Source organism: Canis aureus, chromosome 18, assembly GCF_053574225.1.
Source record: "Canis aureus isolate CA01 chromosome 18, VMU_Caureus_v.1.0, whole genome shotgun sequence".
NCBI lineage: Eukaryota > Metazoa > Chordata > Mammalia > Carnivora > Canidae > Canis > Canis aureus.
The window spans coordinates 17,086,861-17,093,296 of record NC_135628.1 but is presented as its reverse complement, the minus strand read 5'-3'; the positions used below and the strand labels follow the sequence as shown (position 1 = coordinate 17,093,296).

The 6,436-nt window shown below is 38.5% G+C and overlaps 1 long non-coding RNA gene across 1 annotated transcript; it reads right to left on the bottom strand.

Moving 5' to 3' along the window:
- Positions 1-617: 617 nt before the first annotated feature.
- Positions 618-6,205, bottom strand: LOC144288278 (uncharacterized). Its single transcript, XR_013356241.1, has 4 exons — positions 5,346-6,205; positions 3,889-3,975; positions 1,204-1,275; positions 618-764 (listed from the first exon to the last, which is right to left on the bottom strand). It is a non-coding gene; the product is annotated as an uncharacterized LOC144288278 (long non-coding RNA).
- Positions 6,206-6,436: the final 231 nt, after the last annotated feature.

The window sequence follows — 6,436 nt, the reverse complement described above, 5'->3', positions numbered from 1 at the left end:
TTTGCTCTTGGTTTCTGCGGTGGTGCCTACATAGCAGGGGGAAATCCACCTTTCCCTTTTACCTCAAGTGTTTCACAGGCTCCCTTTTTTGACTGCGTTAGGTTCAGTCAAATATGGGGTGTGTGGAATCATGGATTTTATCTTATTGTTGAATGAAGGACACCTAAAGCAGGTGTGCAGGGCTGGCTACATCATTTGTGGGGCTCAGAACAAAATGAAGATATGGGCCCCTTTTCCAGAAATGATTAAAAATTACAAGGTGGCATCACCAGATCATTAAACCAAGCACAGGGGACACAGGTGGCACACCCATGAATTCAGCCCTGCTGGGGGCACCATCCTCAGTGCCAAAATACTGAGAGTTGTTACCCAGAAAACCCTAGGAATTTCCAAAGGTTAAAAATTGGAACTATCTTCAGATACCTAAAGATCAAAAGCAGAAGCAAGTCACTAGATTTGGCCAATGAAGACATAAAATTTTGGTATTTCGTTCATTGTGAATTTTTGCATTAATTTTGAATTTTAAAAACATTGTATTATGGATTTTATTTATCTTGATTTTGGTGCTGTCTTAGTTTTCTCAGGCTGCTGGAACAAAATATCCTAGACTGGGTGGCTTACATGACAAAGGTTTACTTCTTAGAGTTTTAGAGGCTGGAAATCCAAGATCAGTGTGCTAACAAATTCAGTTTGTGATGATGAAGGTTACTCTTCCTGGCTTGCAGACAGCCACCTTCTTGCTGTGTCCTCACATGGCCTTTCATCTGTACACATATAGGAGGTGGGGGTAGGGAGGAGAGAAAGAGAGAGGAAGGGAGAGACAGGAAGTGAGGAGGACATCTTTTTCTCTTTTTATAAGGCCACTAATCCCATCATGAAGGCCACATCTTTGCATCTTTGTGACCTAATCTAATCCTAATAACTTCTCGGAGTCCCATCTGCAAATACCATCACTTCAGGAGCTAGGGCTTCAGCATATGAATTTTGGGGGCACAAATTCAGTTCATAACAGGTGCCCCCCAAATTTTATACAGGGGTCTCACCCTATTTTTTGGTCTAGCAAAAGATAATGGAAAAAAGTAGCTTTATCATTATTTACTTTAAAGAACATGTTTTTAAAAGGGGAACATTTTGTTCATTTATTTTTGTTTTACAGCTCACACACAGAAATACACACATATATACATAGACACATCCACATACCCCGATGAATAAATATGATTTCTTGGAAATAGCTGGCACAAAATCTAGATTCATTCTTTAAGAAGACTTTAACTGGAAATGAAAAATGTTAGATTAATTTATTGTTGTCATTAGAATTATACTTATCTCATATAAGTGTCCTAAAGAAGTCAAATTTCTTAAAAAAATATTGTGATCTAATATATTTTATCTAATTTATCTTCTATACATTTTTTTTCTTTCTCAATATTAAAACAATTACCTGGTTAAACATTACTTCTGAACAACACAAAAGAAGCTGTTCTTTTTAAATGAATCATAACTTAGTGATTGTTTTTCAGTTTCTAGAATACTTGTTGTTTTTTTTATGATGCATGCCATGTGTTTCCGGGTGCCAAGAGTCATTTCTTCATATTTTGGTAAAAATGCCCCTCCTTTCTTTAGTTGATGAAGCCTCCTACATTGTCTGTCCGCATGCCTCCCAAAGATAAGGCTAGACCTAGGGCTCAGACCTGGCTGTTGGGTAAATTCTATCCCGTAACATGGAGTGATTGCTAGCACTCCATGAACCATGTGATCCCAGTGAGAATCAGCTCCAGGCTTTTGATGGAATTACTAGAAAAAGGCATGTCCTTTCCACTGAGGCTGCTGAACTGGAGGAATGTCAATCTGGATCTGCGGGTACCATCTTGGCCACTCCTGAGGGGAGGCTGATTGAGAAGAATGCACACAGGTCAAGACCTGGCATGGACAGATTCTTGATGGCACTTTTTTGAGTACCTGGATCAAACCATGTTTGAAGCAAGTCCTACCCTGGACTTTTAGTTATGGAAACAATAAATTCACTTAAAAAGTATTCTGGTTGGTGTTTCTGTCACAGATCACTAACAGTAGTGACAAACATTATGCACAGGACTTTCAGAACTGGAGACGAATGATGATTGTATTACAAAAGTGGCCTCTTGGTAATACCAGAGTCAATCTGAAGGCCCATTGATTAATATCTCCCCTCAGACTATATCAGATACTTCCTTGTAAATACCTGGACAGCTATACTTGCCATGAGAAATTATAATTGCCCGCTTACCTATCTGTCTCCTGGTCTGGAATGAGATAAGCTCCTTAGGAGGCTGTTTTTCGGGGAAAGAGCATTTACTTGGTGCTTACTAAGCGTTAGGCTCTCTTGGGTGCTTTATTACATTATCTGTCACAGTACTCCTACAAAGTATCTGTGCTCTTTTTTGTTTGTATCCACATGCCTGGCTTGTAGTTTCTGTCTGTGTGTGTCAGGGGCCAACTATGTCACAAGGAAATCTCTGAATTTACTTTCCTTTAGAACATATATTAAAACTCAATAGCAAAGGAATCATTTCTTTAAAACAAGGGTGGGCAAATTTGTTCCCTAAAAAGACAGATAGTAAATACTTAAAGGCTTTGCAAGTCCTGAGGTCTCTTTTACTGTTACAATGTGAAAGCAGCCAAAGACAACATATAAACACAAACAAATGAGAGTGCCTGTGTTCTAATAAAACTTTATTTATGGACATGGAAATTTGAATTTCATACAGTTTTACATGTTATAAAATCTTGGTTCTTATTTTGGTATTTTTCAACTATTTAAAGAGGCAAAAATGTTCTTAGCTCTTGGCCTGTACAAAAACAGATGGTAGACTGAATTTTGCCTATAGGCAGTAATTTGCATACCCTGGTTTAGAACTTGGACCAGTACTTTCCAAATATAATGTGAGCCACATATGTAATTTAAAATTTTCTGGTATCTATAGTAAAAAAAAAAAAAAGGCAAAAGAAACAGGTGAAGTTAATTTTAGTACTATGTTTCACTATCCTCCAATATAATGAAAATATTGTTTCAACATGTTCAATATAAAAATTAATTAATGATGTGTTTTACATTCTTTACATTTGTACTAAGCTTTAGAATTCTGGTATGTATTTTACATTGAAGTTCATCTCCATTTGTATGCTAAGTTTCCATCAGAAATACTTGATTTGGCTTTAGATTTCATAAAATTTACAGCAGACAATGGATTCACATACATGAATTGTTAAAAAAACATTCTGAAAAGTTTTCCAGTAGTTTAATCAGGTCTCAGTTCTTAAATTTGTTAAGTAAAATGTAAAGTTCAGTTTGTCAGTTACTAGGGCCACATCTGAAGTGCTCAATAGCTGTTACGCTGGCCAGCCCAGACGTAGAACAACATGAGATTGTTTCTTTGCTGAGAAAAGTATTTTCACTGGCATCATTTAGAACGGTTAGTAAATGGAGGTTGTGAAAAGCAGATACACTCTGTCAGTGTTTTAAATGTTTTTAAATTCTCTGCAGATAATGTACCCTCTACAGCCTGCAGCTAGGACAGAGCTCGGAGCCCTCATGCCTGGAGAGTAGTGACCAAGGATGAGAAACAACAGGGAAGATTGATTGCCAAAGAGGTAGCTAGTTGCAAATCATATAAGGCCTGGTGAGCAATGATGAGGGTTTGCAAACTTTCTCCTAAACATGATGGGCTGTCATTGGAGCTACTTTGAGCTGCTGGTGGAGAATAGGCTTTAAGGGGGCGAAAGTAAAGTGGAGGTCAGTCATGAGGCAACTGCAGGTGTCAAGGTGAAAGATGATGGTTGGTGCAGAGCTGTGATGAGGTAAAGCCAGGAAGGCATCTGGGGTTCTAAGCTGGAGGAGGCACTTACCCTTAGGGTTCTGCTCCTGGGATAGTTCAATCCTGGGAGTGTGCACCTCCTTCTGTGTTGGCCCTGGTGGCTTGGATGTGAATGGTTCTGTATGGGAAGTGAGTGAAGTCACCAGGACTGGCATTTGTTTTGAAGGAAGAGTCCCCAGAATCTACTGATAGACAAGACATGGAATGTGAGAGAAAGAGGGGAGTCGAGTCTAATGTCACAATTTTGATTTTCACCGTACATCTAGCCAGCCCTAGCATAGCCTGCACTGCTCATCCTGCTCCATTGCCAAGTTTACCAGAGCACAGAGGTGCCCGAGAATCGGAGATTTCAATTAAACACATTTTGAAATTGTAGACTCAGTTGTGCAGCCCCGATCTCCTTCATTGTAACAAGGGTCATACTGTACATAAAGCTGGACAGTTTGTGATTCCACTTCATTGTGAACCAACACAGACCAGCCTCGTCCTTAATTCCACCTCTAAGAAGTCTCAGCAGGCACCCGGACCATGGGGTAGCATAGCTGCATGATCCTGTTTTCACCCATCTCGGATGCAAAGGCTGCCTTGGCCCTTCACTCCATCCTCACCCACCCTTCTCCAGACTCGGAGCTGCTTCTCTGTCTGTAATGGAAATCCAGCCGTTCTTCCCCCCTTCCCCCACCATCGCCACCCCTCTTAAATTCCATTTTACAACACACAAAGCAAGATAGCCTTTGTTAAAAAGTTTAATGTTCTTAATTAGTTGAATCGGTTGGGCTAATTAGAATACCAATTAGAACTGGCAGGGCTATTGTTAATTTGAAAGTGCTGTGGTCTAGTGTTAATCGCTATTAAACCTTATAGTTTGTGAAAGATAGAGAGAGGATGAATACACAAAATACATTTTAAATGTTAAAGGTCCTTGGTCAGAGGGATCCCTCCTGTCAGTGAGTATTCCAGGGAGGCAAAACCACAGAGACGCACAGTTGCTAAAGACTTGGGCCTTGCAAGGGGCATAAGTGCCTCCTTTTTCAAAAAATGTTAAAAGGCTGCAATTGTGTTTTTACTAAAACAGCCAAAGTGTTTAATTCACCTAATGGACTAATGATCTGGAATGATTCTTTTATAGAAAAAAAATCAGTGTTTAAGTTACCAGGGCACAAAAAAGTTTCTGTCATTACCAGAGCCATGCGTCCCTTTTGGGTTGTAACTTCCTAAATATAAGGAGCAACCCTCACAATTAAATCTCTTTTGTTTCTGGTCAGTATTTGACTAGGAGATTAAAAACACAAAACCAGAGAAACAAAGTCTTTGCGCAAAAGTACCATGTTTGGACGGTAGTAATGCATGAGTCCATATTTTCATGTCTCATTTGGAAATGACTAAATGGATAAGCAAGTCCTAATTTATGTTTTCAGACAAGTATAAAAATCACTCCTCGTTTTCTCAACAAGCAAATATGGAATGGACAATTATAGCTATTCTTACCGTACATTTTCTGAGATATGACTTTATTTTCCCTCTATTCCAGTGATAAAGACAGAAGGTATTGCCATCCATCGTTGCTGGTGTCCTCTCAATATATCTGTGATACATTTCCAGAAAATAAACCATGCAGTTTATAGAAAACAAATATAAAGATATATTTTATCATATGTATTATGGCACTGTTAGGAAACAAGGAATCTTTTTAAATGGTGAATTGCTTTACAAAGGATATAAAAATGTTCAGTGCAATTGCTACCTCAAATCCTTTTGGAGATAAGTGGAGAATAAATTTAAAACAAACAGACAGACCAACAAAGAAATAAGTGATTGAGTGACAACCAGTGCAGTATTTGTGTACAAAAATTTGTACAGAAGAAAAGAATTATAAATCAGAATGTGTCCCGGGTGTTTCTTAAGATACATGGTGACATGTATCAGAGATACTAGATTGAAATAATGTCTAAATTAATCCAGGTCGTTGTATTAAATTCTACTCCTCCCTGATCCAGTGCTGCCCACATTACAGGCATCATACTAGGTATCTGCTCTGGGGATGGGAAAATACAATGTTGAAAAAGGTTAGGGTCTATTAGGGAAGACTGAGGTAAAGCAAAACAAACAAACAGAATAATACTTGATAGCATCAAAATAGATTTGTTTCCTTTTGATGTGGATTCATACACCACATCGGGCCTTTTGCCTCGCCATTAATTTTTTTGCAGGTGTTTATAATCCCTGTTCACCAGCTCCAATTCTTTTAGGACTACTAGTTAACTGTAAGCTTTAGGCTGTGGTTAAGAATAATAGGCTACTTGTCTAAATTTTATCTTTATTTTTAACCTGTGTGTAAAGAAGTTGGCATTGTTTGTTATAAAATGCCAAAGAATCCAATTTTCAATATCTGCCAGATATCAATGAGGTGCCAGAGATCCTTCTCTAAGCACCAAGAGAGGGAAAGACCAAGAGAAGTGAAGCACAGATCCCAAGGAAAAGTTTGACCCAGAACTATACTGATCCACTGGTCATTTTAATGTTCTTCCATTTTATTTGACTGTATTTCTTCTTACTCAGTTCCTTGTCTATGTTTTGTA